Source organism: Macrotis lagotis, chromosome 2 (assembly GCF_037893015.1).
Source record: "Macrotis lagotis isolate mMagLag1 chromosome 2, bilby.v1.9.chrom.fasta, whole genome shotgun sequence".
Lineage (NCBI taxonomy): Eukaryota > Metazoa > Chordata > Mammalia > Peramelemorphia > Peramelidae > Macrotis > Macrotis lagotis.
Window position 1 is genome coordinate 22,339,200 of NC_133659.1, and position 22,293 is coordinate 22,361,492.

Below are 22,293 nucleotides of genomic sequence, written 5' to 3' on the forward strand. Positions count from 1 at the left end.
TCAGGGGACATATTTGCTTTTTAATGGGGACTTTTAATGGCTTAGTCCAAGAGAAGAGGAATTTCAGGTTCATGACTACTTATGGGGGACTGTAAAAATCAGGGTTCTTCATCTTTTAGTATGCATATGTCATGGACCCCTCTGGTCATCTGGCGCAGCTCTGGACCCCTTCCTGGAATCATATTTTAAAATGTATACATTAAAATATATTGGGTTACCAAGGAAATCAATTATATTGAAATGCAGTTTTCAAAGCATAAAAAAAGTTAATGGACCCTGAGTTAAGGAGTCTTGTTACAAACAGTTTATAGAAGAAGGTGCTTGAGGAAGAATTGTTTGGCTTCCTGGATACAGGTGATAAGGAGAGGGAAGCCTGAGGTGTGCTAGGACCCTCCTCTGGTAGTCATCCAGAGAAGTCATCCAAAATGGCATGTTGGTAAAAGAACTGAGGATACCTAGCTAGTACAGGAAGGGAGGAGACAAGAGTTATCTTTGAATGTTGCAAGAGCTATGGGGGAAGAGGGATTAAATTTGTTCTGTTTAGCCTCAGAGGGTACATTCATGAGTAATTTAAAAAGAATACAGAAACATTTTTGGTTTGAGGTAAAGGAAAAAACCCAACAAACTAAAAAATATTAAAAACCTATCTTATTGCCTTCCTAACAAAGAGAGCTATCCCGAAGTAGAATGTTGGAAGGTAGTGACCCCAAAGTGACTAAGAATCCTTTCTAAGGGAGTTAGGTGGTGCAGTGATTGGAGCACCAGTCCTGGAGTCAGGAAGACCTGAGTTCAAATTTGGTCTCAGTCACTTAATAATTAATTACCTAACTGTGTGACCTTGGGCATGTCACTTAACCCCATTGCCTTGCAAAAAGCAAACAAAAAAAAAAAGAATCCTTTCTACAACATACCTACCAAAACAATCATCTGACCTTTGCTTGGAGACTACCCATGACATGTGCCAACCACCTCACGTTCTAGTTTAAAATTTTGATTTAGCAAAGCTTTATATGGGTAGATTATGATGATACATGTCCTTGAAATAATGAATAGTTTGTCCTCAATGAGCTCCCATTCTCCTAGTCCTATTTAGTGCATACACAAATAACTGAGACCTAAAATACTTCATAAGCTAGAGATTTAAAATAAGAAGGGACCTTAGAGGCTTCTAACTTAATTCTGTGGATGAGAACAGTTAGTTAGACACTTTAAGAGACTCTCCCAATATCACACAGGTCTTCTATATCTATTCTTTAACCATTATGACATCAGAAAGATGTCATAAAAGGACCTTATGAAATCTGTGAAGTGTGTGTGTGTGTGTGTGTGTGTGTGTGTGTGTGTGTGTGTGTGTGTTGAAATAATGATAATTACCTATGGAAGGGTAGGGGGGTCATCTTTATTGGGGTTTTTTTAGGTTTTTTCAAGGCAAATGGGGTTAAGTGGCTTGCTCAAGGCCACACAGCTAGGTAATTATGAAGTGTCTGAGCCCGGATTTGAACCCAGATACTCCTGACTCCAAGGCCGGTGCTTTATCCACTATGCCACCTAGCCGCCCCCTATTGTTTCTTATAAGACTATTCTTTCCTACTCCTATCAAAACTTTTCCCATAGCCATTATCCCTCCTGTATCCCTCTGTGTGATACCTTCTTACCCTCTTGACCTCAAGACTGGCAAAAACCAGTGAATAATTCCATGACTTTGCAATTGGCCAAGGACACGTTTGCATCCCATCAACATGTTGCCTCCTGCCCTGAATTTACTGCCAGGCATCTGCTGTCTGCTATTCTTTTATTTAAATGTTTTATTAAAAGCTTAACATGGATGATCAATGTCACCAACTAAGTTTGTTTAGCAACCATTGATGCATAAGTTAACCAGCCCAGAATTCAGTCCCATTTTTCAATCTCTCCTTCCCTCCCTCTCTTTCTTTTTCTTTTCTCTCTCTTTCTTTTCTTATCTCTATTTGCCCATCAGCACTATTGGCTTGTCTTTTTCATCCTCACTCACTGATAATGGTGTACACGGAATTTTGGGGGCTCTGCTTTGCTTTACTTTGTCTTAGTTCATAAAGACTGTTCCAGATTTTTAAATTCCTTGAACCTGTCCATCTTAATGACATGATAGTATGTCATTACTTCTTGGTGTCACGCTGCAATTTAAGCAGTCCTCCCCTCCATTGGTGTTCTTGCTTTTATTGCTGTTTTTGCATCTACATGTAACATTTTACTATGCATATTCTTCCATGGATTGGTCCCTTTGTGGTTGATGGACTTATTGGCACCAAGGGGAAGTGGATTTTTAAAATCTGAGCCTGGCTTCATTCCCAACTGGCCTCAAATGCTTTCTCAGCCAGAAATATCCCTTTGCCTATCTTGGTCCCCTTTTCTCATTGGTGAGTTTTTCTTGGAAAAAGAACTCCCTCCAAGTTCAGGAAGCCATCCTTCATTTTTTCCCTGACTCAGATCCTCATATTCCATTCTTCACCAGAAGGTATCTTTTCCTCATCAATCTTCCAACTTTTCAGTTCCCTTTTATGAGTGGTCTCTTGTTAGAATATGAGCTCCTTGTAGGCAGGTAATGTCTTTCTTTGTGATTAGTGCTTTGCCCAGCATGTAGTAAGCAAGAGTTAGAGTTTTGTTTACTTCATTATACTTTATATGTGAAGTTATAATTCCTACTTCCTGGACAAAGCTAATGGTATCTGAGGTACCATTGGACCCATTCTCTTCTCCCATGAACCAGCTGCATTTCCATCATTCCATGGCTAGTGTGGAATCATGAAGAGAGGAGCCAGGTAGACTGGGTTCAAATTCTATCTTTCGCACTTATTAAGTATGTGATCCAATAGAATCTAAGAATCTAATTCCCACTATCTGACTGAGAGCCCAGCAAATAATAGGTAATAAATGCTTAAACTGACCAAGGGGACATATGGCAGGGAGGTCAAAGGGGAAGCACCCGGGCTCTGGAATCATGGAACCTGGATTTGAATCCCACTTCATTCACTTACTGTTTATGTAACCTTAGGCAAATCACCTGCTTTTTTCATATATTCATTTGGAAAAATAGTGTAAAAGTGTGTGTATGGAGTAAGTGGTCTTGACAAGTCACCTACTGTTCATATTTTCATTTGTAAAATGGTGGATATATGTGTGTGTGTGAATGGAATCGATGGCCTCGGAGATTCCACCTATCTCTTGATCTATATACTATGACTTGTCTCAGTATTATGAGACTCCAATGAAATAACCTATTCAAATGCTGCATATTTTTAAGGTATTATAGAAATCAATCAATTAGCTAGCATTTATCAACTGTTTTCCTAAGTTCAAATCCAACCCCCCCAAATTATGAGCTTTGTGACCCTGGGCAGGTCATTTGACCCTGTTTGCCTTATTTTCTCATCTGTAAAATGAACAAGAGAAAGAAATGACGAACTAGTCCAGTGTTTTTCCTGTTGAAAAACCTAAGTGAAGTCACAAAGAATCAAACAGGACTGAAATGATTAAGGATAACTACAGTTAAACTCCTGCTACATTTCAGGTACCATGTTAAATTCTGGGGAAACAGAGACACACAAAAGAGGCCCTGTTCTCAAGATACTTATATTTAGACTATAGGTCCCTTGAGAACAGGAACCAAAGCTATTATTATCATCATATATCATTAATATAGCTGTTTTTAAAAATATTATTTATTGAAGCAATGGGACTTTTAAAGTGACTTGCCCAAGGTCACACAGCTAGGCAATTATTAAGTGTCTGAGGTCAGATTTGAATTCAGGTCCTCCTGACTACAGGGTAGGTGCTCTATCCATTATACCACCTAGCTGCCTATGGGCCAAGCACCAGGCTAAAGGTTTTATGGTTATTATCTCATTTGATACTGTACCACCATAAGGGAGGAGCTATTATTATCCCTATTTTACAGATGAGGAAACTGAGACAGAGATTAGTTAATTAGTCCAGGCATTATATAGCTAGTGTCAGAGGTAAGATTTGAACTTAGGTTTTCCTGACTCTAGGTCTAGAACTCCACCTACTCTGCAACCTGATTGCTTATCTTTATTATTATTAATAATAATAATAATAAAAATATGCCTAGAAATCAGTAAACTCTTAGAACAGGGATTTACAACTAGAAATCTGGAATCCAGTGTTCAAGCTTTTTGAATGTAGAGTTGTAAGGGGCCTTAGGAGACATCTAATCAAGAGTTGTTGAATTGAGTCAAATTGAGAAAGGCCCAGCCAGGGCAAATGACTAAGTGCCGGATCTTAGAGATAATCCATGGCAGGGTCAAGATTTGAATCAAGGTCCTGAAATGCAAATCCAGCCTTATTTCCACAGTATTCCAGATGTCTCTACACTCCCTAACTAGGTATATTGGTGACAAAAAATGTGGAATGACAGCTACTCCAAGTCACCTAGATGATGCAACTATAATGACTAGCTATAGTTTCTATGGCATCTTCAGATTTAGATAAAATATTTCCTTAACAACCTAATAAGATGGTGGGTGAGTGTATTACTCTATTTTTCAATTGAGAACAGTGGGGCTTAGGAGAGGAGACTTATTTCAGGTCATAGAGTATTTGCTGATGGTAAGGTAAGACTAGAGTTCACCTTTCTCTGAGCCAAGCTCTTTGTTGAGCATACTTCAATACCTCCAAGAATATTATTATAAGCAATATCTCATAGAGGATTGAGAGTTGTAGGGACCCCTTGAGACCTTGTAGTACAAAGTGATTTTGCAGATGAGGAAACTGAGACCCAGGGAAGTTCAATCAAAGATCATCCAGGTCACAGGTATCAGAGGGGGATATTTGAATTTAGCTCTTCTAACTTGAGAGCTAGTGAGAATCCTCCTATATCACCCCTAGTCATTTATCACTTTAGTCAAGATTTGCAAAGTTGCCTTCAGTACAACAACCTTGTGAGGTAGGGAATGAGGGCATTTTGTCCCACTTTTTACGGATGAGGAATTACAGAAAAATGATTCAATTTGTCTGCCATCACACAACTTGTGAGCACTAGAGTCAGAATTTGAACCAGGGAGTCATAATCAGTAATGGACTCCTTCTATGATAGCTCTTTAGACATTTCACTTACTATTTCAGGGAAAGATGAGCCCTAGATCAGCTTGGTCTGGGGTGGCTTTCAGGTATCCTGAGGTAGTACAAAGGATTCTTGCCTGAATGATAGTGGATCTCAGTGACTGTCAAAATGGAAAGATTGATGGCTTAATAAAAACTGACTGGAAAGGCATTTGGCCAGTAGGAGAAAACAAAATTGCCACCCAGTTTCTGATAGTTCCTTGGTCTAGGACTCATGGCCTCTTGCCTCCAGCCTCCTGACAATGACCGTTGGGTTTTCTGGAAGGGACCTCAGGACTTCCTAGCCAAGCTCTGTCTAAATAAGGGAGGGTCTCCTCTATATTATTCCTAACAAATAGGCACCCCTGGTTCTACTTAAAGATATTTAGTGAGGAGGGATCGGAAATACATGACTCTCTAGGCAACTCATTCCATTTTGTTGGTGGTGTTCATTTAATTGTTCAGAAGTTTTCTGACACCAAGCAAAAACTGACTTCTTTCCAATTTTTACCTTTCTTCTTGGTACTGCCCTCTGATAGAAAGTAGGAAAAGACTAATCCCTTCCCATAGTGATAGCCTTTTGGCGATTTGAAGCCAGCTACAGTATCGTCCTTTTGGGGTTTTGTTTTCGCTAGGTTGAACATCTTCTGGTTCTTCAGACAAGGACTCAAGGCTCTTCACTATTCAATGGCCCATCTCCAGTTTTTAAATATCCTTTCTAAATTATGGTGCTCAGGAACAAACACAATGATGTAGTCTGCCGAGGGGATGGTACAGTAGCCATGTCTTCACCTTTAGAGCTGGGACTCAGATTTGGATGATGTCCCTCCAAATTTAGATTTTTCTCACAATAAATAGTGTCATCAAGGTCCATCAAAGGTCCTTAAAAACTCTGAAATGGTTAGAACCAGATTAAAATGGTTTTGGGAAATGTTTCACCAAATAAAATATAATGTAACAAAGATATTGTACATTTGTGGTTTTCTAAGTCAATATGTACCAGCAGGGATCCATTTTTACGTGGTTTTGGTGTTACATGATATGGTTTTATCAGCTATCTTCAAGGATCTATAGTCTATTTTATCTAGAATCAGGGAGATCTGAGTTCAAATCTTGCCTTAGACATTTAGTAATTGTATGTTGCTGAGTAAATCATTTAATATCTGTCTCAGTTTCCTCATCCATAAACCAAGGATTTTAATAATAGCTCCTATCTCCTAGGGTATTTAGACAATATTTATAAAGTGCTTTGCAAATCTTAAAGAAATACAGAAAAGTTGTTTTTATTGTTGTTAACTGCTCTCATACGTAACGTTGTAGAAATGCACAATGAAAACCAAATTGGGAAAAAAAGGCTAATTATTTCTTGAGCTACTATACCCAAAACAACAAATTCAGGAAAACAAACAACAGGGAGACACATAAAAGGGAACCTTTTTGTCCTGAGAACTCCTCAGATAGATATTTGGGCATAAGAATATGCTGTAAAATAAATCCTTACAAGAACTTTGCCTGTTTGAGGACTTCTCATAACTGAACTTTCTGATTAGAATTTCCCCATCTGGCTTCTCATTGTGTAGGAATCTCCTATTAGAGAGCCTCCTTCATGGGATTTTATAAAGAAGAATGATTGGGCAGCGGAGGTCATTAGCTATACTCCACCCCCATAAAGTCTTTATTGTTTTGGTTTTTTTAGAATTTTGCAAGGTAAATAGGGCTAAGTTACTTGCCCAAGGCTGCACAGCTAGGTAATTATTAAGTGTCTGAGGCTGGATTTGAACTCAGGTACTCCTGACTCCAGGGCTGGTACTCTATCCACTGCACCACCTAGCCATGTGCCCCCCCCCCCACAATAAAGTCTTATTAAATAAACCTGCAGGTCAGTCTTTGTATATATGTAGGTTAAGTGCCAGGGAGTATGATGATGAGCCCAAATGCTACAATGGCCTGAGTGAGTTGCCTGGCCTGGGATGGGTAGGAGCACCGAACAAGCAAACAAACAAACAAAAAAGAAAAACCAGATGTAATATCAACTTTCTATTGGTTTATTGCTTTGGTGAGGCTATGGGTCTGACTCACAAAAAGAGCTGAAATAGCCCTGAGGCTATAAACTGTCCAGAATAGCTAAAATTCATCCATGAGTCAATAGCTGACATCAACCATTCTCAAAAAGCAGAAAGTGGAACTTAAAGAGACAGAACAATGTTCCAACTGAAATGGAGCCTTAGGAGTATGAGTTGTCTACGTGATAATGTCTTCCCTTTCACCAGTAGTACGGAAGAATGTATATTTGTCAGTTCTGGGAGGTTTACTTTTATTTTCCTTTATATAGTTTAATTAAATGTTTTTGCTTTTAGTTAATGTGATTTCTGGTTTGGTTTTATAAAAAGAAATAAATTTGATTTTGACTTGAGACTGAGTGAAAACATTTGTGAACCTGGGAATAGCTTTTAGGATTCCATATTTGAGGGCAATTTGTGCTAAAGAGCCTAAGAGAATTTCCTAAAGGAAAACTTCTAGTGTTTCTCTCATAACTTTCTTGTTTCCAATTTCCCCTCATCTCTACCACTGGTATGAACTCCATCAATGGAGATCATGGATCTTTATCCATTAATGGATGGTGCTTATGAGTTTTTGTGGCCAAAAAGATTTCACCACTTTGTGATTCACTATCTGTTATGAGAATTTCTACATCTTCTTAAGAGATCATAGACAGTAATGATGTTTTGTGGAGGACTGAATCCATAGTCTAGCTTGTTGGGATGGATACTTTGTTGATATGGTCTAAAACTCACTGTTATCTTGCCCTAATGATGTGTCAGAGAAAGACTTTAGTGAAAGATCCAATGTCTGATATTGATAACTGGCATTTATACTATGCTTGTCAATTATTAATAGTTTTAATGTATATAATATGTTCATATAATGGTAGAATTTCACTTTGAAAGGACTATAAATGTCATCTTAAATTCAATCTCATCACATTATAGATCAGGAAACTGAAACCCATAAAAGTATCTGAACTTGCTTGAAGTCACACATCTAGAAAGTAGCAGATCTGGGATTTCAACCCAACTTTCCTGACATCAAATTCATCAATTCCTATGGCATCATAGTGGTTGACAATGTACTCACATTAACACTCACTCATAAGATAGACAATACAAATTGTATTACCCCAGTTTTAAAGATGAGCATCTATATCTCAGAGAGGTTGTGACTTGCTGGGGTCATGTCCCTAGCACCTGGAGGGTCAGGGACTTGGATTTTCTCAATCTAAGCTCAATGCTCTTTCTATTATATTCATGTTTTATAATTTGTAAAGAATAAGAGAACATTAGTTTTCTAATTCAAATATCTTTAAATATAGAAATATTTTAACATATTTGAATTAGAAAACTAATTTAGAAAATTAACATAGTCCTTTATCATATGAAGTTTTAAAGGACTCAAATCAACTCTGGGAGACAAGGAAATGCAAATTTTATTATATCTATTTTACAAAGGAGGAAACTGAATCTTAAAGAGTTCAACAGGATTTATGTGTGCTTACCTAGTCAGACATAAAATTTGAATGAATGAATGTATAACTGGGTTTTTAGCCAATTTAAATGTGTTTTGTGTGCTGCAGCCTAGGCGTGACTCCAGATTGATAGAATGATGACACAAGGTTGTTTACATTGGGGCAGATTTGGTGCTGGGGGAGAGAGAGACAGAGAAAGAGAGAGAGAAAGAGACAGACAGACAGACAGACATTCAGGAAATCAAAGAAATGTAGGGGAAACTTACCTATGTCTCCAATTTTCAACTTATCTCCCTAGAAATTTTGGGGAATTTTTCTCACTTGAAATTTGTACTTTCTTTTTGTTTGAGCTGAGAGATTATCTCCCTTCCATCATCTTACCCTCCCTGTAAAATTAAGAAGTGTCCTCTTCTCTGCAGAGTTGGTCCAGAAACCAGGTGCTATCTGTCAACATCTCCCTAAAGTCACATTTAGACAACACACATGGACAGACATACTCTATAGAGATACACAGATACCTCAAAAATGTCTTCCCCTTGAGTCCAGAGTCCTGAAGAAGACCACTGGGGATCTTGAGTTCATATCATAGAAGGATAATTTGAATGAACTGGAGTTATTTAACCTGGAGAATAGAAGACAATGGAAATCTTCATGCATTTGAAGGCTATCTTATGGAATTAGTCATCAATACATGAATGAATATAAAAACATTTATTAAGTCCTTGCCAAGGACTGTGCTAAGTATTGGCAATACAGATAGAAAATCAAGACAGTCTCCACTTTTGATCAGTTCATACAGGGGAGGCAAGCGTTTATTTAGCCCTTACTATGGGGCAGGCATGGTACTCCTAGGCACTGGACACACCACACCACCCAGCATAAAGGTACATAACTTGCCCTCAAGGAGATTACATTCAATTGGCAGAGAGAGCATCTACAGATTTTGGTATATACAAATTTAGAGTAATTTTGGAGGGCATCAGGAAGGAAAGAAAGAAGGAGAAACAGGAAGGAAGGAAGGAAAGGGAAGGGAAGGAAGGAAAGAAGGAAGAAAGGAAGGAAAGAAGGAAGAAAGGAAGGAAAGAAGGAAGGAAGGGAAGGAAGGAAGGAAGGAAGGAAAGAAGGAAGGAAGGAAGGAATCTTTTAGGGAACAGAATCAGGAGCACTGGATTGGAGGAGGTTGAAGAATGTTCACCTCCAGTGTTGGGTGTCATTAATTAACAAAGCTGAATTGTGGCATGGATACCATCACCCACTGACTAGTACCATCTGTTTTTGCTAAAAACCTCTCGGGTTGAGCCCTAGAGCTGTGGCTCAGAGAGGGGTCAAAGGTGGATCAATGACCAGGTATGTGGACTTTAGCCTCTTTGAGCTGATCTTGATCAACTGAATTGGAAGCAGAAAAAAGGGGTCCTTGGGTAGAGGTGGGCTGGGCAAATATGTCCTTCCCTCCAATTCCCATCTGCTTATTGCCTGCCAACAAAATTCCTAAGCTCTTTAGCTGTCCCAAAGTGAAGTGGGCTCCTTGGGGGGCAGTAGGTTCTCTTACACTGGAAGTCTTCAGTGGAGGCTGGATGACTCCTTGTCAGATACATTGCAGAAGAGATTCTGGCTCAGGTGTGGATTGGACTACTGTATAACACTGTTGAGATCTCTTCCTGCTCTTAGCTTAGCTTCTGGAAGTGAGTGTGTGTGTGTGTGTGTGTGTGTGTGTGTGTGTGTGTGTGTGTGCGTGCGCATGTGTGTGTGTGTGTGTGTGTGTGTGTGTTTATTTTTTTGGTTTCTTTTTCTTTTTATGAAAACCCGTTCTGGAAGTTAGGCAACAGGTGCGGGCAGTCACCAGTAGAACCAGGCCCTTCCCCATCAGTGACTGGAGGAGGGCCCCATTCCCAGAGGGCCCCTTGGCTCTCAGAGAGCCTGGTGGTGTTTCTCTTCTGGACATGTTTTTATTTGTCTTTTCCCGACGTGTCTGCTCCTGGCCCCATCTGACAAGTTCCAGCCTGACATGTCTGAGAAAAGGGGAGCTGTAAACCATTCAGGGGTAGGATTTATTAATGGGAGCCCTTTAATTACTGCCAGACACTGCTAGGCAGAGGGTTTACAGCCTCAGTGTTGGGTGTCATTCATTAATGAAGCCTGTTTGTGGCATGGATCCTGTCACCCTGTGGCTGGTGCCGTCTGGTTTTGCTAAAAGACTCTCAGCCTAGAGCTGTGGCTCAGAGAGGGCTCGAAGGCAAATCAATGACCAGGTGTGTGGACTCTGGCCTCTGGCAGCTGATCTTGGTCAGCTGGGCTACAGGACAGAAAAAGGAGGTCCTTGTGCAGAGGTGGGTTGGGAAACCATGGCCTTCCTTCCACCCCCATTTGCTTGTTTTCTATTTTTTGACCAAGACCTTAGTCTCTAAATTCATGTTAATAACATTTCTTCTGCTCATCCTATCTACCAAGCCTTCTGGACCCCTGCTCTACCATTAACAGCCTTCCCTATCCCTCAGATTTCTTTCCCCTCATTCTTTTTATCTTCTTGCATTTATGAAAATTTCATCTCTGAATGCACTGTGCAAGGTTGCCTTCTCCAAGACAAGTCACTCCTTTCCCAGGTCACCAGAAACAGGGTTATCTCATAGGCTTATTGTGAGGATAAGATTAATTAACCCTATATACAAAATGCTTTGCACACCTTATGTCCTATATAAATGCCAGCTATTAGTGCTCAATGGACATCTTTGGCAGTCTGCTATAGATCCCTTCACAAAATAATCTCCTTAAATGCACAAATGAAATAAGTAGGATTAAATGGGAAACCAATTATAATTGAAATAATTATCAAAATTATTTTTAGAAATAGTTCATGGATCTCAAGTTAAGAACCCTTGTGTTTAAACCTGTTTCTCTTTCCCAGACAATTTGTTCTTTCCAGTTTTGTTTTTGTAATATAGTACCCATGATGCTCTGGTCTCCTATAACTTCTTTCACAATCTACCCTTTAGGGAAAGGGAAAACTCATCTTCAAGCACCTATAGGGCATACCAACATAACAAACAAGCATACCCTCTAGGTGCCTGTACTCTCTTAACCCTTGCTTGTATTAAACAGTTAGGCTCCCCGTCTTGATTCTTCCATGTATTAAACAGTTCAACAATTTGTTTTTATCCTTTCTTGAGTAGTTTACATCTTCACCATTCCATTATTCCATTATTAATGCTGTGCCTACAGTCATCCCTAGGCCATGCCCACTCTATGACTCCTTTCTCTTTTTTTTAGGTTTTTTTTTGGCAAGGCAATGGGGTTAAATGACTTGCCCAAGGCCACACAGCTAGGTAATTAGTAAGTGTCTGAGGCCGGATTTGAACTCAGGTACTCCTGACTCCAGGGCCGGTGCTCTATCCACTGCGCCACCAAGCTGCCCCCCATCCTCCTTTCTCTTTAGCTACTGGAGATACTACTGGTTACTATAAATAAATCCACACTTGCAACCTGGCCTTTTCTTACTGCTGCCCAGCAATTCTTTTGCTGCACTCTTCATTTCTGGCAGTAACTACTCTAACTTCCTTTCTTCAAGACTCCCTCTTCCCATTCTCCCTTCTATACTTCTGTCTGAGAATGATCTCAAAGTTAGATTTGTTGCTCCATAGCATTCACCAAATTAAATTCCCTTTTAAGTGTGGCAAAGCTTGTGGTCCAAGTCATTTGTTTTCTTTTACGACACGGTATCTCAACTGCCATTAATCCACTGCCAGGCAGGGAAGTCTAGTTCTTTCCTTAGGGCTATGATGTTCATTGAACTCTGCTGCCAGGGTCTTTTGGGATGACTCCAATTCCTGGATTGTTCTAGCTCTCACAAAGCCTTGGACCAAGGGGGGAATTGCCTCCTGTCAGATGTAGGCTTGCCTAGGAGGCCATAGCCTCACTGGGTGACCCGAGAGGGAGCAGGGTCCTTTTCCACCCATTCTCTGGAGCTCAGAGACCTGACTTTACATTTGATGGTCAATAAGAAAGAAAGAAAAAGACAGATTTCCCATTGGGACCTTTTGGATCCACTCTCATTTGCAATCCAGCAGCTGGCCAAAAGGCCTTTTCTTTATCTTGCAGTAAACAGAGAGGAAACAAGGGCAAGCTGTGGACACCTGCAATCCACATCATTGTGAGCTTACAAAAGCGGAATCACCAAGTATCCATGTGGGACTCTTGTTCATATTCTCAAGACTGAGCGCTCATTGGCCAGTCCCTCATTCCAAAGTCATTTGTAAAAATGCAAAGAGGTTTTCAGTTTAGCCAAAGGTACTAATTATTCAATCAGTATTTGGGATTCTAGAAGTACAAAGAAGTAAAAACAGTCCCTGCCCTCAAGGAGCTTGCATTCAAATAGAGGAGACAACATGTGCATAGAGAGATCCATATAATATGATATGATGAAATATAATATATATTACATATGTAAACATATGTATGTGTGTCTGCATGTGTGTGTGTGTGTGTGTGTGTGTGTGTGTATGTAGTTGAGGCAGAGTAATTTTAGGAATAAAGGAATTAGTCTTTAGGAAAATCAGGAAAGGCTTCATATAGGAAGAAGCCTATGAAATGAACCCAGAAGGAGGATGGGAATTCTGAGAGGCAAAGGGGAAGAAGAAATATAACTGAGGCAGGGCCAGCCTTGCCAAAGGTGCAGAGATGGGAGATGGAAGGCATATTCCAAGGCTCCTTCAGAAACGTGGTGTCATGAAACCTACAGGGTTGTGGACTCCAGTTCTATAGATACAGATCAATGATTGTCTACTCAGCTGGGGCTCAAAAAAGTCTCAGAGTGGCCTTACGCTTTAAGTTCCTGCCATGTGAAGCCACCCGCTGCTTCTCAAACCAGAACCCCCTTGCATAGGTTGCTCCCACATACTCTCTCACCATCTCTTCTTAAAATTCCTAGATTCCTTCAAGGCTGAGCTCAGGTGCCATCCACTCTGGCAGCTTACCTGACCCTTCTAGTTTCTAAGGCTCTGGCCCTCCTCCCAAAGTTATAGAAGTCCTTCTATGGTTGAATGTTCTGCCCTCTCCAAAGCATAAAACCCTGGGGGCTTTGCCAAATACTGAACTGATAGTAGCAGTGTGAGCTACCATAAGTCATGAAGGTGCTGAGGGACCAGAGAAGGGGAAACATCTTGATTTCCTTCCTTCCTTCATCCCTCCCTCCTTTCCTTCCTTCCTTCCTTCCTTCCTTCCTTCCTTCCTTCCTTCCTTCCTTCCTTCCTTCCTTCCTCCTTTCCTTCCTTCCTTCCTCCCTCCCTCCCTCCCTTCCTCCCTTCTTCCTTCATTTGTTGAAGATTTACTTTATTTTTAATTTATGACTAAAGCAAGCATTTCCAAGACAGTGTAATTTTTTTAGAAAAGTGATTGCACATGAAACTGTAAATCTACTGTCTACAACTTGCTATTCCTTTCAAATATATAATAAAGCTATCATCTAAATTTTATTTTATTATCATCTAAATTTTATTTCTCAGAATTCCCAATTTCTTTTTAGGTTCCTTCTATAAATGCTCCTATTTATCAGTTTTTTTTTTCTGGCTGAAGATATCTTTTATTAATATGTCTTTTGTAGTTAATGTGGGTATTTCTAGTAGTCAAAATAACTTATTCACTCAAAATCCTTCTTAAAAGAATATGCCTGTGACTCTCTCCAATGTTCTCTTGGCTCTGTTTATTTTGTTCTTCATTATTTCAGATAAGCCTATCATGTTTCTTTAAACTTTATTTTCCATAAAAGGAGCATTGGGAGACAATGCCCACTGGGTCTTAGCCTCAACTCCTTTCAAAATTCTCCAATGTTAAAGGAATGACTATGAACTCCTTGAAAGGAAAGTAGCAATCAGGAAAATCTAGTCTGACTTCACTGAGAACAGGTTCCACCTGACTTGGCTTGTTCCCCCTTTTTTTTTTATTGGATCTCTTGGCTGATAAATCTGAAATTTATTGCAGATATAGTTTACCTTGAGTTCAGCAAAGAACTGGATAAAGTTTGACATGCTATACTTATAGAGAAGATGGAGAGATGACCTAGATGATAGGACAATTTGGATGAATGACAAGAGCCAAAGAGTAGGTATGGATGACCCGATGTCAACCTGGAGGTCTTTCTCTGTTGAAGAGCTCTAGGCATCTTTCCTTGGTCCCATCAGCTTCAAGATTCTTTTCAACTTAACTTGGATAAAGGCAGAGATGGACTACTTTCTCATGTTACACGATGACCTAGTGTTGGAAGGAGAGCTGGCACCCTGAATACTATTTCTACTGTTCAGTCATTTCAGTTGTGTCTGACTCTTTGTGACCCCATTTAGGGTTTCTTGGTAGAAATATTGCAGTGATTGACCATTTCCTCTCCAGCTCATTTTCAGATAAGGAAACTCAGGCAGTCAGAAGTCAAGAGACTTTCTGAGAGTTATAGGGCTAGTTGGTGTCTGAGTACAGATTTGAACTGATTTGGGGCCTGGTACTTGATCCTGTGCCACCTAGCTGCTCCCTACTATTACTACATTTATTTATTTAATCTACTCATTCATTCATTATTACATTTATAGTGAAGGTTTCTAAGATGTTTTAAAAATATTATCTCATTTCATCCTCACAACATCCCTGGGAGGTAGATGCTAGTATGATTACCTCCCCCTAACCATTTTACTACTGAGGAAACTGAGGCTAAATGAATTTCACAGGGTTATAAAATCAGGAAGCAACTGAGCCTGGATTTGAATTCAGGTCTTCTTGATTCCACATGCACCAACTTATCCATTGTACTTCCTATCTGAAAAGCAAGGGATGATAGCGTTAGGGGACAAAAGTTTCTCACAGGGCCATCACAACTGACTAAATAGAATATTCAAGCCAGGTTATGTTGTCAAGTATTTATATACTGTGTTCAGTGCTAAGGATGCAAAGAAAAGCAAAACAAAAACAGAACAGAGACTGGCTTCAGGGTAGTCACAGACTAATGATGGAGACCTTCAAGCAAATAACCATGTAAACATAAAATATGGATATATATATAATATATAAAATATAGATAAATATATATAAAATATGAAATATGTATAGCCATATTTCTACTCAATATATATCATGTGAACACATAGACACATCATATATGCATATAAATATATACCCAAATATTTTATATACTCACAAGATTTATGTACATGCATTTGAGAATACATATTTATATGTAGGAGATAATTACAGAGGAAATAATTGAGATGGAGCAATGGATAGAGTGCTGGGCTTGGAGTAAGGAAGACATGAATTCAAATTTGACTATAGACACTAACTTTGTGACCCTGAGCAAGACACTTAATCTTTCTTCCTTCCTTCCTTCCTTCCTTTCTTCCTTCCTTCCTTCCTTCCTTCCTTCCTTCCTTCCTTCCTTCCTTTCTTTCTTTCTTTCTTTCTTTCTTTCTTTCTTTCTTTCTTTCTTTCTTTCTTTCTTTCTTTCTTTTTATAGGTTTTTGTTTTGCAAGGCAATGGGGTTAAGTGGCTTGCCCAAGGCCACACAGCTAGGTAATTATTAAGTGTCTGAGGCCAGATTTGAACTCAGGTACTCCTGACTCCAGGGCCAGTTTTCTATCCACTGTGCCACACAGTTGTCCCCCACTTAATCTTTCTTAGTCTCAGTTTTCTCATCTGTAAAATGAACTGCAGAAGGAAAAAGCAAGGCATTCCAGGACTTTTGCCAAGAAAACCTCTAAAGGGGTCATGAAGAGTTGGACATGATTGAAAATGATTAAACAAAACAAAACATAGCAACCCCCCCCTCAGCTTTACATGTTGAATATGGGGAGTGACACAACTACAGAACAAATCTCTTAGAGAAGATGTGGGTATTTAAGTGGACTGATAACTGAATTGATGTCAAGAGGATTTCATAGTTTCCATAAAAAATTCATCTTTGCTTAGGCAGTGTTAAGAAAGATGTAGCATTCATGAGGGGATAGTGCCATTGCATGTTGACCCAGGCTAACCATATCAAGAGTACTGTTTTTGGTTCTAAGCAAGATATTTTAGGGAAGGGGAAGGGGAGGGAGAAGGGAAAAAGGGAAGAAAAAAGGGAAAGTGGGGGAAGCACTTATCAATAGTTTACTATGTGACAAGCATTTTGATAAATACTTAAGGGTACAGATACAAATAAGAAACAGTATCTGCCCTTAAGGAATTTACCTACTGAAATGCCTGAAGAATAGAGAAGGAATGAGCTCTGCCAAAAGAAGGCTGATCCCTCAGAGGGCAGAGCATTAAACTCACCAGATATAAACAATAGTATGGTGGACTTGTAGTCAAGAGGACCTGAGTTCAAATACTACCTCAGATATCTACTTCCTTCTTTCCTATCCTGTCCTCCCTGCCCCACCTTTTCCTTCTTTTCCTTTTCCCTCTTCTCCTTCCTTTTTTCGTTCATTTTTGCCCTGTCCTCTTCTCTCTTCTCCCTTTCCAGTTCTTCCTTCTCCTTTTCCCTAGTTTCCTTCCTTCCTTCCTTCCTTCCTTCCTTCCTTCCTTCCTTCCTTCCTTCCTTCCTTCCTTCCTTCCTCCCTCCCTCCCTCCCTCCCTTCCTTTTTCCTGCCCTATCCTGTGCTCTCCTCTCCTGTCTTCTTCTCTCTCCCCATCCCACTTCTCCCTTATTCTTTTCCATTCTCTCTCTCCCTTCTTTCCCATTTTGTCCTTTTCTGTCTTATCCCCACCCCCCCTTTCTTCTTTCCCCTTCTCTCCTCTCCTCTCCTTCCTTTTTTCTTTCTTTCCTATCTTGTCCTGACCTTTTCTGTACAGTCCTATCCCCTGTCCTCCCTGTCCCACTTCCCCCTTGTCCTTTTCTTTCCTTTCCTGCCCTCTCCTCCCTTTCCCTCCATCTTTCCTGGAACCCTGAGTGAGACTCTTAGCTGGAAAGGAACAACCCTCCCCTCTTTGACCATCTCCCCTCAAACCATCATCAGGCATGGACAGAAGAAAGGAACTCTGGGATTTTCCTTTGCCTCTTTGCTTCTGGGTGGGGGAAGGATGGACAAGAGTCCTTGATACCCTTTGTAAATTGTTACAGGAATGCTAGTGATGAATCACAGCAGGAGAGACCTGGAAGGGGCTCAGAGATTCCTTCTAGGCCAACATTCTCATTGTAAAGCCTGGTCGGTTCTAAGCATCCAACCTGAGATTCCTGGTCATCTGGTCATCTCATGGGATCATTGGTTCTTTTTTCTTTAGTTTTTTCAAGGCAATGGGGTTAAGTGGCTTGCCCAAGGCCACATAGCTAGGTAATTAGTAAGTGTCTGAGGTCAGATTTGAACTCAGGTACTCCTGATTCCAGGGCTGGTGCTCTAGCCACTCTGCCACCTAGCTGCCCCAGGATCGTTGGTTCTTAAAGATAGAAGAAGTCTTCCTGTCCAAGTACCATCCCCTCATGGTAGAGATGAGGTAACTGGTAAGTCCAAAGGTACAAAGTAACTTCCTCTTCCAAGTCACTGGACCAGAATTCCTCTGCCTGCCCGTCCCCCATCTCCCACTCTCCCCCTGAACCTCACTACATTTTGTTTGGGTTCAGAAAGATGAGGAGGATCTCATTATGAGTCCTGGCTGAAATTCAAGAGGAAATAGGAGCAGGGCTTTATGAGGAGGAGATGGCTACCATTTATCTCCAGGGGGTTCTACAGGAATTTACAACTCCGAACCAGAGTCAGAATAACTGGAACTGGAGGGAACTTTGGGAGACATTTCATTTTATGGAACCCTAGCCAAGAGTGGGAAGTGAGTCACTTTTGCCAAGAACTCGGACTAGAACCCAGGGCTCCCTATTTGCCATTTGATACTGATTCCTGGTCTTATTGTTGAATCTGGGAAGGTGGAGTTTGGTCTTCACTTTGGTCAGATGTTCACTGGAACTACCAGGGGTTCAGTGACATCTGGGCTTTAGTAGACTTTGGTCCTCGCTCTCAATTCATTGGAATTACTTGTCCTGATAAAATGAAGTAATAGTCCATACCTGCCTTGCTTACTGAGCAGGGATAATCAGGAAATCTTTTATTTGTAGGGGCCCTTATGGCTGTCTAGTCTTTCCTCTATGCTTTCTACTGAGGAGTGGTTGAAGCTTCCAGGAATGGGGTGGATGGGAGCTCTCTCTCTCTCTCTCTCTCTCTCTCTCTCTCTCTCTCTAACAACCCATTTTACATTTGGATACTTCTAATTTTTATTGGAAGATGACAGCTTTGAAGCTAGAAGGCATACCAGAGGCCATTGTACTTTATCTTATTGATGAGGAAACTGAAGCTCAATTTGCCCAATGTCACATACATCACAAAAGTGTCAGTAACAAGATTTGAACCCAGCTTGATCCACTCCACGTTTCCTGCTTTTTCCTTGTACTAGGCTGCTTTCCTATAATAGGATTTGTTTTCTTATATGACAAAGAACCTATATTTGCCATTTTGCAGTTTCTACCCATAGTCCTCCAGGTTCAAGCAGAGCAATTCCAATCCAATTGTTTCCTAACCGGGGACTGTATCACATGCCCCCTACTGTCCCGGAGATCAGAGGAAATCTGTCAATTGGTCAAGAAACATTTATTAAATTCTAGACACTGTGCTGACTATGGACAAACAAAAAGACAAAAACCCTCTGCTTTTAAGGAGATGGCAGTCTAATGCAAACTATGGTCCTAGTGCCTTCCCTGTTACACTGACATGACTGTCCATGTGCCTATGAACAAATCATTCCACATTCCTATGACTCAGTTTCTTTCCTTTGCAAAATGGAAGAAAGGAAACTTGGAAAGGATCTTTTGCAAAAGATGGGATATGAGATGAGTCTGGAAGGAAGGTGAGACATGATGAGACACGAATGAGGAGGGAAAGCGTCCCATCCCACACAGGGGAGATGAACACTGAAGACTTGTGGGGTCAAGGATGATCATGTGAAGATCTATGTTGGGGAAGGGAGGAAAGTGAATGAGCTACAGAAAGGAAGGAAGCAAGGAAGGGGCCAGGTTGTGTTGATTGTAAAAGTAACGGACCTTGGATGACATGTCCAGACCCTGTTTTAGGAGAACACTTTGGAAACTGAGTGGAAGTTGATTGGGGTGGGGAGAGACTTGAGGTGAGCAGAGCCACCAGTCAAAATCACTGTCAAAATCACTGATCACTGTCAAAACTATGATTTTTCAGGAATGAAGAGTGCTGTTTGAGAAGGAATTTTTGCCTGGCCACTTATCTGAAAAGTGAGGGGGCTTGGACTAGAGCTCCCTACATCTGGCATGCTTAGAAATGCTGAGATTCTCCTTAGAAAATGAGAATTAGAATTTATGTTAGTGACACTTCATTGTGGGGCAAGAAAGAGCCATGAGGGGTGTGCTGCTGTGTTTCTTCTGGCCTCTTCTTTCTCAGAAAGCCCTTAAAATCCCATTACTGGGATGCCTCCTGGTTTTGAACTTGGGGAAATGTAAGCCAAGGCTAGCATGGTGGGCAATGGGACGGACCCATTTTTAGCATATAGGGGTGAGGGATTTGCTGGCATCAATAGACTAAAGGTGGGAAATTTTGTTCCAGAATAGGGGCCAGGAAGGGGGAGCGTGCCTTCAGCATGAGGGATAGGGGCAGAGGACTCATCCCGGATGTTGGAAACGAGAATTTAAAAGTTCAGATCAACAGGAACAAATTGCAAACCTCAGGGATTCAAGGAACACATGTGCTGATGGCTGGGAGCCGGGTAATTTTGCTCAGCCTCTAGGCTTCAATCATTCTTTGGCAGAAATGTCTTATGGAGAAGAGGGTGCCAAGTATCATTTGACCATTTTTTTTCGGGTAGAGGCACTGTTGAAATAAAAATAAAAAACAATGACCCTAACAATAATGATAATGACAATGATGATGATGATGATACTGATAAGGCTCACTCATAGGTGCAGCATGAGGCAGGAAGATCTGGGTTTGAATCCATATTTACTAGTTGTGTGGCCCAAGATAAGTCTTTCCCTACCTGCTTTTCTCAGAGAATTCCTCAGGATTGATTTCTCCTCTAAGTTTGCAGGTGGCCAGAATTGGTAGAGGGAATACCCTATCCCAATGAAACCATATCTCTTTGTGGATGGGGTGATCTCAATAACTTCCATTATTATAGTATCAAGAGCCCTTGAGCTCAGAAGCAGGATAACCGAGACTGAGTTTTGGCCTCTTCTTTTCCTAGTCATGTAGCCTCTTCCCAGTTATGACTCAGTTCCACATCTCTAAAATGGGCATAATCCTAGCCTACAATTTTTTTACATTTTTTTGCAAGGCAAATGGGGTTAAATGGCTTGCCCAAGGCCACACAGCTAGGTAATTATTAAGTGTCTGAGACCTTTGAACCCAGGTACTCCTGACTCCAGGGTCAGTGCTTTATCCACTACACCACCTAGCGACACCCCCCCCCCTCAGCCTACATTTTTAAAAGTGTTTTGCAAAATCCATTCCTCAACATAACCCAGTGAGGTAGGTAGGAGAAACATTTTTATCCTTATTTCACAGAGGTTGTGATTTAAATTATTCATGGGAACAGGGATAGTAATAATGAGTGGGCAGTTAGGTAGTACAGTGGGTAGAACACATGGGTCTCAGATACTGACTGTGTGACCTTGGGAAAGTCACTTAACCTTTTCTAGAACCTCAGTTTCTTCATCTGCAAAATGGAGTTAACAACAATACCGACCTCCCAAGGTAGAGATGAGGATGAAATGAAGTCATATTTGTAAAGCACATTGCAAAACAAAGTATTCTAGAAATGCTAGCTATTTATATTGCTAGTAATCATCATCATAATAATATTTAAGGTATTTATTTTTGTAATCTGCATCTTTGTTCTCATTGGTGTAGGAAAATTTTACCATTGCAGGTTTTTAATTTTCAGAAATTCAGAACCTTAGAACTTTAGCTAGGACGCTCAGTGGTTAAGTGATTTGCCCAAAGTCACGGATCAAATGAGTGTTACCACCAGACCACAAATCCAGGTCTCCTGACTCAATGTTTGGCAGTGAGGGGAAGAGCTAAGAATTGAACCGAGCCCTGTTGGCTTCAAGTCCCATGATGTTTCCATCACAAAACACACATTACTGTGTTCTTATGGGGATTGAGGAAGACAGAAGATTGGAATGGAGATACATGTAAAGTGTAAAGTATTTAAAATAGATTTGTAGATAATTATTGCTATTTTTATTAAATTTACAGAGTTTTATACTCTGGAAAAATCAGAGTGGCCTAGATTGGAGTCTTTTGCTGTTTCCTATACTTGCTATTCCTCCTCTCATCTCCATGTCTTTGTACTTGTTACTGCTTCTCCATCCCCATGTCTTTGCACAGTCAAGCCTAGAAAGTCCTTCCTCCTTCCCTCTTAGAAGCCTTAACTTCATTCAGAGCTCAGAGCAAGCCCCATTTCCCACAGAGACCTTTTCCTGATGCTGCACCCTCCAGATAGCTATTAGTCCTCTCCTCTAGCATGATTTTTGTAGGCTCTCAAATTTCCAGCTAGAAGGACTGGGAGAGACCTTTTCAGATACATTTAAACTGTGTGAGCCTCAGTAAGTCTCTTAATCATTCAGTATTTTAGGAAAAATATTAAGACAATGATTTGTGGGAAAGGTGCCATCCTGCCCAGGTCATGGGAATTTCCATATTTAGGAGTTT